Source organism: Podarcis tiliguerta, assembly GCF_965153285.1.
Source record: "Podarcis tiliguerta genome assembly, chromosome: 10".
Classification (NCBI taxonomy): domain Eukaryota; kingdom Metazoa; phylum Chordata; class Lepidosauria; order Squamata; family Lacertidae; genus Podarcis; species Podarcis tiliguerta.
This window is the reverse complement of record NC_139543.1, coordinates 38,139,543-38,149,522: the sequence shown is the minus strand read 5'-3', so window position 1 is coordinate 38,149,522 and position 9,980 is coordinate 38,139,543.

Sequence of the window (9,980 nt, the reverse complement as noted above, 5' to 3'; positions counted from 1 at the left end):
GAATCTCTCCTACAAACTTAGTTTGGCCATGTGGGAGTTGTGTACAGGAAGAAAGTTCTTACTGTTATTATTCATTTCATGATACCACTTTATATATTTTTAGAAAAAACCTCAAAGTGGTTTAAAAATATCACTTTTGTTGTTTAGTCGTTTAGTCCTGTCCGACTCTTCGTGACCCCAAGGACCAGAGCACGCCAGGCACTTTTGTCTTCCACTGCCTCCCGCAGTTTGGTCAGACTCATGTTTGTAGCTTTGAGAACACTGTCCAACCATCTCATCCTCTGTCATCCCCTTCTCCTTGTGCCCTCCATCTTTCCCAACATCAGGGTCTTTTCCAGGGAGTCTTCTCTTCTCATGAGGTGGCCAAAGTATTGGAGCCACAGCTTCAGGATCTGTCCTTCCAGTGAGAACTCAGGGCTGATTTCCTTAAGAATGGATAGGTTTGAGCTTCTTGCAGTCCATGGGACTCTCAAGAGTCTCCTCCAGCACCATAATTCAAAAGCATCAATTCTTCTGCGATCAGCCGCCTTTATGGTCCAGCTCTCACTTCTCAAATATCACTATAAAATATCAAATACAGTGGTACCTCGGGTTAAGAACTTAATTCATTCTGGAGGTCTGTTCTTAACCCGAAACTGTTCTTAACCTGAGGTACCCCTTTAGCTAATGGGGCCTCCCGCTGCCGCTACGCCGACGCCACACGATTTCCGTTTTCATCCTGAAGTAAAGTTCTTAAGCTGAGGTGCTATTTCTGGGTTAGCAGAGTCTCTAACCTGAAGCGTCTGTAACCTGAAGCGTCTGTAACCTGAGGTACCACTGTAAAGCAATCCAGAACAAAACATTACTGGAGAAAGTCAAATATAAAGTATACATTCAAAGCAACACAATTAACAGGAAACCAATTAACAGGAAACATTACAAAGGAGGCCAGCTACAGAATGCACATCTAACGTAGCAAAGTTAACAAAAAACAAAGAAACTTTTGAAATGCTAAACATTTCAAAAGAAAACATTGCAAGGAAGTGAAATATAAAATGCACATTTGAAACAGATAATTAACAAGAGAATAAGATATTGTCATAAGCATAGAACGTATCTGCTGCTGTTGCTGGCAGTCCTGCCAATGGTGGTTTATGGCGGTTGATGGCAGCTCAGGCTTGATGACTAAGAGACAGCCAAGATGGCCTCTCGCCTCTTCAGCAGCCTCAGCTTTTGTAGCTGGAGTCAGTCAAGGCCCATCCTGCTAGGTAGGTAGGAAAAGGCCTGCCAGGCAGGGAGCAGGTCTTCTAGGATTCACAGAAAGATGGTCTCTTATGTAGCTCGGCATGCCATCTTACACTGAGCAGAATTGGTAGTGCCTGGGCCAACCAAAAACACTTTGACACCTGAGGCAAACCACAAAATTGCACCTATCCTGACCAGGAAAGGAGGCTTGTGTGAAGATCTACATCAAGAACAAGGGAGGAATAAAGATCTACATCTGGAACAAGGGTGGGAAGAGACCAGTAGCCCCTCCTTTTCATCAATAGTCCACTGTAGAGACAGCATGGTGGGGGTGCTGCTGAGATGACAGCAAATCCAGCCTCCAAGGAGTATGTGGCAGTGGTGGCAGCAGTAGTCAGTGCATTCCTTGAGTCCAGATCTGCCCCTGTGGATCCTGCTTCATGAAGCAGTCGCCTCACCCTGGGTCACGGGTGGGCCAGCCGTGGGTAGTGCTGAGCTGAAACATGAAGCCATAATTCCCAAGCACAATTGCCCATTGTGGAAGCCCATTCTTGGCCCTTGTCCAGGGTTGCCTTTGAAGGTGTGTGAACATGTAAACTAGCAGTTGCAATGTGCACCACTTGACAACATCATGAATTAGGGCACACACGATGTGGCCACAGAAAACCATAGCTGGTTGTGGAATGTCAGGCTTCGGGTAAGTGACTTCCTCTGCCCCTTTGGCCGTGGATAATCAGAACAAAGCAAAAATAGTCTCTTACCATTTAAAGATAATTTAATGATCACAGCTCGAGAACATAGAGTCCATCTTGGAGGAAAGGTGCTCCCAATTAAGGTTTCCACCCACTTCCCCCCTAGTCACTTCCACTGCTTGTAACCTGATGTCGCAACCACCGTGCTTTTTGTGTAGCCAACTTATCTGCTCTACGTGACTTGGACTGATAGGCTCAACACTTTCGAGCGAGAGAGTCTGTTAGCTCTATCTCTTCCAGTTCTTCTTCACCTTGTTGCCTCCCCCCCCCCAGTTCTTCCCAACTGTTGTCTTCAGAACTATGCCCCTCTGCAATCCATTGTTCCAAATCTATACTGCTCCACTGCTCCTGGGCAGCTTCAGGATCCTGGTCAGGAGCAGGGGGAAGGGGGAGGCTCCCACCATTCCTCCTCAGAGCTGTACTCCTCAGCCTAGTCTCTGACATGGAACTATGATCACTTCAGAGTGCCAGGATTTGTGGAGGAGAGAGCTAGCCTATGAAGGGATAGACAGAATACCAGAGCGATTTCTTTGGAGTGAGAGATTTGGCAATGGGTTGGGCTCTACTATACACTACTAAATACTTAAACAATATATGGAACAACTAATTTCAAAAGTTGGAAGTTAGCATGAGCTGATTTCGGGTCATATCTAGATGCATTCAGATTTTCAAAACACTGAACTTGTGAAGTTCAGTGGCTACTTACTTTGTCCTTAACTGCCACATGTATGTACCACTGAAGGGCTACATAAAACTGCACCCATGCAGCATTTCCTTTTACACATACTGCCAAATGCCTGGAGGCTAGGATGGGCTCAGTCATCATGTCTAGGATGGTATCTGCTTCAGTTCCTCCTCCATGCATTCAGTGACCAGGAGGGTGAACAGGTAAGTGAGGTGTCTGAAAGGATTCCTGGCTTTGCAGAAGATCTTTCGAAATCTGTAGCAAATAATATGAATGATATTATCAGATACAAAATCCTAACTGATCAAAGGATTTTTCTGCTACAATTTCTTAAGAACACAGGTAAGAAAGGTCATCAGAAGCATACAAAGTTTAGTAACTCCATTTGCATATTAATTGCAAATCAGTGGAAACAATGAAAACTTTCAACAAAGAAGAATAGATAGGGTCCCCCCCCCCCCATACAGGACTGTTGAACAAGTTTTCAAAGGCCTAAATACTGAAGGACTGTTGCTGTTGGAGCAATAAAATCTTTCCTCTTCAACTGGAATCGAATTAAAATGCAACATAATATACAGAATGACATTCTGGCTACTGTTGTAATTTTTTCCTTAATGACTTAACGTTTCCCTAAGCTGGTGCCCTCCAGATATTTTTTTATGTGCAGTACCCATCATTCCTGACCTTTGACCATGCTGCCTGAGCTGAAGTCCAGAACATCTGGAGGGCAGCAGATTAAAGCGATTAAATCTGTTTAAGTGGTATTATATAGGAATTATGTATTGTATTGTCTTTTCTGTACACTTTAAAAATTTGAGCACTAAAAAAAAAAGTGCTTTGAAAAAGTGATGTATCAATTTCTCAAAGCCCCTCACACCTGGGAGGGGTTCTGAGAAGAAGCTGTTTCATTCCAAAATTTGACATTCCAGAATCTGGGTTGCTAACCAAAATTCAACCAGGTGAGAATCAACCAGCTATCAAACTGCTTGGACAATTACAGAATGGAACTGATATGTTCTGCTTGCCCTTATTAGAAGTGTAGGCCTAAGCATGGGTACTTAAAGCAAATCTCATCGAAATAAAATAGAACTCACAAGTAAATGCATTTAGGGCTGAAGTGTAACAGAAAAGTGCACTAACTGAATATTCTGGAGCTGTGACTTTTGTTTCAAATTGTGTACTGAACAAAGATTCAGATAAGAGACTGAATGTATGCGGTGGTCATAATTTCATAATTATTGGTTCCTTTCCCTTAAGACTTAGTTATCCTTCAGATAGCACTTAATAAACAGAGAGCTGAAAAATATAAAATCACATATTAAACTGAGATAAAGGAAGACCAAATTCTACTGGAAAAGAATATATTTTTCATAGTACTGATTAAACACCCCTCCACACAAAATCTATTCATGCTGAAGTGGCTGATGGGAATTGTAGTCCAGAACATCTGGAGGGCACTTCATGAGGGAAGGCTGCTCTAGAGAGCTACCACAATGAATCATGCCAAAGATTTAAAAGAGGGGAAAAATATTTTTATTCTTTTAGTGGCCATGCCAGTTTCTTAGACAAGGCCTCAGTTAAAATCAGGTTCAGCCTGTTCTGCACAACTGTAGGTGCCTGTGGGGAAGATATTTTACATTGGACACAATATTTTCCATTGTGGAAAAGTAAACAGATCATAAGTCTCTTTTGCTGCCAAACATCCAGTGAAATTCAGAGGCAAAAGAATGGCGTCTTTGAGGCTGGTTTCTCCACATTTACTTTTCATGAAGTCAAGTCAATATGAGGTGGTTTATAGACTGACGGGATTTTAGAGTTAGAAGGGCCCTTAGAAATCATCTAGTCCAACCCCAGCTCTATGCAGGTACAACTGCAGCATCCCTGACAAAAGATCTCTGCTTTTAAAAAAACGTCAGCAAAGAGAGCCCACCGTAACTTTTACAGAATGAGAATTCCTTCTGAATTCCTTCTGAATACGCCTTCATGTGGTTGTATCTGAGGATGGAGTCTTATGCCGATTTGTAATGTGTGCCCATTTATGAATACACCAGGAGGCTACCTGAAGCCATCTGAAGAAAGGTGGGTCTTATGTAACATGACAACTTAAATATTGCTCACCTTGTCATGAAAAACCAGTCGAGGGTGCTAGGCTAGGTGGGCAAATAGTTTGACCTGGTGTCAGACATTGTCCTATTATCCAGCATTGTGAGCAAGCTTTGCCATGTCCTGATGTGTCAGATTTCTATTTCCTTGTGGGAACACAATTCATACTCAGGAGTGGCTGGTGCAGTGGGAGGGTGTGTGCTGCGAGTCTGTCCTCCTGACTGCTGCTTACTGGGACAGCATGGTGATGAAAGTGGTGCTCTGTGGACACACTGCTTGGAGTTCCACAGAGTTCCACTGTGAGTGCACCCACACAGACCCAGCCTCGCTACTGCTCTGCCCCATCCCACTCCAGCACTGTGTACTTAAGCAACAACTATGCCAGTGGCGGGGTGGCAACTCTGCAGCACTGCCCCACTGCATGGTTGCTCCTGTTTATATTACTATGACTTTTAAAATATCAGCCACACCACACTGCTCTATTCACCAGGTCCTGGAAAAGAAAAGACCACAATGTCGAGGTTGACTTATTTACGGACACAGGAATAAATTCAGACTGAGATGCTCACCGTGTGAAGGTGATTCATAAGTCTCATGTCACTGTGACTTTACCAGGTTAAAAAAAAAATAACAATGTGAAAATCCAGGCTCAGAGGTGACAACATTAATCTGGCAAAGGAAATTACATATTCACTTTTTCATTTGATTAAATGTTTAACACAAAGGCAATAACCCACAAATGTTTGAGACCTGAGAACTGAAAGAAAAAGGAAAGAAGGAAAACTTTTGGAAAGTTTTCTCTAAGCAATTTTTTTTCTTCAGGCAGTTTTTTTTAAGGGTCACACTAGAGAGAAGTAGTTAAATCTAATCTTCCTCTTCATATAGAAAAGGACCCGAAGACCATCTGTTTTACTCCACGTTGATGTGTCAAGTTGAAACATTTGGTGCTGATATAATGACAGTCAAAGCATTTCCCCAGCACTGTAATCTGAAGGGAGGTGCACAAAGGAGGGGGGAATCTATATATTAGGCAGCGCTTTGCTGTTGATTTATCATTCCCCTGAAATTTAGTTGCCAGTATTTTTGTAACCATCCAATGATCTGCTATTCTAAAACCAGCGTCTTTCGAATAGAGCCACTGATTTAGAGCATTGGGAGTTTAATGCCAGCAGAACATTATGAAAGTTTTCACTAGAATTCACATTCACTATGAGCAGGAATCTATCATGGGAAGGAGGAGAATAGGTTGGAGGAGGCCTGAGAGCTGGACAGAGAGGTTTGGAAGGCTCCACTTAGCCCCTGCTCCTGAAGCTGCTGACCACCTGGCTTCAAGAGTTGGAGCTCTGGCATTCACCCCAAATATTTTAATGAAAACCATTGGGATCCAATGCCAATGCCTGAGAACTGGTTTGACAATAAGCGGGTAGTATCACATAGCAATAATGCATTTCCTACTAAATAACCCATTATTTTACTCATTCCTAGCAGGCAATCTGATGTTTCACATTAAAGAACTAATTGTGGTAATATTTTCTCTGGGCTTTAATGAATATTTTATATGTCGTATTTAATTCATAATATTATACATGAATGTATTTTTCCTTTCTTGGCGCAGCTATTAATGATCACAATACAATAGCAAGTCTTTTTAATATCAGTTTGTTGCCATGTCCTATTTAGCGATGTATATTAGGGAATGTTTTTGCAGTCAGATAGGACAACCATTTTGAATCCTGATGGTCGTAGTAAGGTTAACATTCATGCAATGTTTTGATTAATCTCATCTAAGCAATGAAATTGAGCTATCACATACAAATAAAGGGGAAAGACAACAGTGCAATATATGCAGAGGGGAAATAAGCAAGACTGGAAGAAATATTGCAGGACGAAAATATATTCAGCTAATTTATGGTGGATTCATGGGAAATTCCACATTAGCTGACCTGGGGAATAACTGAGTTTCCAGCATTCATTTTAAAATGAACACCCAACCACACCACCCCCTTTTAAAAGAAATATCAACAGAAGCATCATTCTATCATCACTCAACAAAATTGAGGACTGATGATTCTTCCTGCAGAAGATCCTACTGCACATTTTTATGCCAGACTAAAGTCTTAAGAGAGAGCTGGACTATCAAGAAGGCTGATCGCCGAAGAATTGATGCTTTTGAATTATGGTGTTGGAGGAGACTCTTGAGAGTCCCATGGACTGCAAGAAGATCAAACGTATCCATTCTTAAGGAAATCAGCCCTGAGTGCTCACTGGAAGGACAGATCATGAAGTTGAGGCTCCAATACTTTGGCCACCTCATGAGAAGAGAAGACTCCCTGGAAAAGACCCTGATGTTGGGAAAGATGGAAGGCACAAGGAAAAGGGGACGACAGAGGACGAGATGGTTGGACAGTGTTCTCAAAGCTACAAACATGAGCCTGACCAAACTGCGGGAGGCAGTGGAAGACAGGAGTGCCTGGCGTGCTCTGGTCCATGGGGTCACGAAGAGTCGGACACGACTAAATGACTAAACAACAACAAAAGTCTTAAGAATTAGAGGACAATTTGCACATGTAGAAACATGGTGGGCAGATTATTAACTGGAGCCAACTCACTTGGACTAACTCACTTAGACTCACTTAGGATGAATAAATTTGGAAAAATGCGAAACTGAGATAACTGAAACTGACACTCTTGAATTCAGTTCTATACATAGCAATTTCTGATTTAAAAAAATAAAAAATCCTCATGAATATTCACCAACATTTTAGTGCAAATTTCTCTTAATAAACACAATTTTTAAAGCAGTCTTGACAAATAGATGCATTTCCCCCCAATACAATGCACTAATATTCATACTTTTACAGGCACACTTTACCCTAGTATATGCATTTTTACACACATTACTTGGCTGGGGAGCTGCATTGCAAAATTCAAAGAAATGCAAATTTTTAAAGATGGCTGCATTTCAGTCCATGTGTTTGTTTCCTGCACCAGGATTCCCCAGAAGCAGTCAGCATAATGAATTTAGCCATGAAGAACAGAATCTTACCTCATTTTCTTCCTATTCCCATTCTCTGCACTTTATGTGAAAAGGGTTCTATCTTGTGCTTTTAGCCCATATTCATCTGCTCCTAGGAGATCTCACTCCAGCTTGAATCACTGTTCTGAAACTAATAACCCTACAATGAGCAGTGAGGCTCCACTTGGATGAACGTATCAGGACAGTGGCAGGATCAATGGCGGCCAGTGGCAGAGGACAGAGTGACCCTGATTTTGTGTATATAGTTCCTTCCCTTCCTGCTCTCCAGCACAGCAAATGAAAGAGATCCATGGACCAGTAGAGGATGTTGGGCTCTCAAATTTCAGCGGCACCCTGTGCAATGCTAAAATTCAGTGCCCCCCGCCTCTCTTGCTTCCTTCTACAGCATTGTTGTGGCGCCCCTGTAGCACAACACCCAGTGCAGCCAAACTGCTCATGCTACCCTAAAAACACCTCTGCATGGAGTCACTGTGTTTCGGATTGTATGTTGCAGGTGCTTTTGTCTAATGAAGTTGGAAGGGAAATTGGATTGCATTCATGACACTTGTCTGTTTTTCAGTCTATTGACCTCAGCTGACTAGGCAGTGTGTGTGTGTGTGTGTGTGTGTGTGACCTGTCCTTCCACTGTGGGAACAGTGTATAGGGCAGCTTATAAGCATTAACAAATATAACATAAATCAAAACATTAGCACCACAACCTAGTAGTAGAATTTTTATTTATTTATTTATTTTACCAAAAAAAATGGGAAAGGAGCAGTCTAAAAATGAGGGGTCAAATAATTACATTTATGTCTCACTTTTCTGCCTAGGAGTTCAGTGTTCACTCCACCATTTCATTCAAACGAGAACCCTGTGAGGTAAGAAAAGAGAGGGATTCATTTCTTCAGCAAAGTAATGTGTAGAAAAATGCATGTAGTAGGGTAATGTGAATATAAATGCATATATTAGTGAAAATAACATAAAAATGTGTAGCGTTGCTGGAAATTGTTTTGCACAAATGTGCATATCAGGTAAAATTGCATACACAAATGTGTGTATTAGGAGAAATTCACACTAAAATGCTAACAATTTTTCATGAAGAAATCTGACTGGGAAACTGAGAGGCTGAAATTGACATATTTGCCATCCCCAGATGTTCTTGTGTGCTCCATGACTGAACGCAATTCCCTCCCCCTTTTCTCCCATGTATTATTGACTATATCCAATTTTAACTGATGTTGTCTCTATTGTATCACTTTTGTAACTTCATTATACTTAGAAACTGCAGTGTTAAGCGGTATATAAAATGTTGAAAGAAGTGCATAAAAAGAAATATTCCTGATTACACAATGCAAATATCAATGGCACACTGATTTGACTACTGCCTTCTCTGTGCGCTGCCAGTTGGGAGTTCCACAGGCCTCTGTAGAGATGTTAGAAGTTGCAACCCTTTCTCCATGCCCAAATTGAAACAGGGCTTCTATTCATTCTTTTTTAGGGACATATTTTTTCTCCTACACTCTCTCGATGCCCAAAGGAATTGGAAAATTCAGATCTTCAGGAAGGAATGACTCATTAGTTTGCCAAAGAGAACTTACCAGTGGGGTTTATGATATAGCTGAGTTCCTTTTCGTTTGCCCCAGGCTTTAATCCATATCAATTCAAAAGAACTGAATTTGGGTGAAGCTTGTATTCCCTGCTCTCCTTTGCATTTAGGTCAAGTGCCAACTGCTACTGAAGAATAATTGGTAGATTTATGGAGCTCTCAAGCTCCTCTAATGTTTCATTTGCAAATTGTCACAAACTGGGACAGGCAAGTGTTTGCAGCTTGTCTCCTGGAGTACGATGACCATTCTGGAAGATGTCATGTTACCTTCCAGTGTTTTCATTGAATGCGCTTGAACAATATGTGCTGATGGCTGATTTGTTCTATTTAAAAATATCGCAATTGAACAAATTGTCAAGCTGATTAATTCAAGACAATCTATATTAGATACTAAATTAGATGGAGTAGCCAGAGCAATTAGAGTCATGCAGGGTGTAATTCATCATTGATTAAGTATTTATTCAGTTAGAAACCACCTTTGTCTCACAGCGAGCTCAAGAAAATGAAAGCCACAAGATATATGCATTTTCCCAGTATCTCTGAGTTGGCAGACAAGTAATGTGGACAACAAACCTAGTGATGCTTGACAATTTC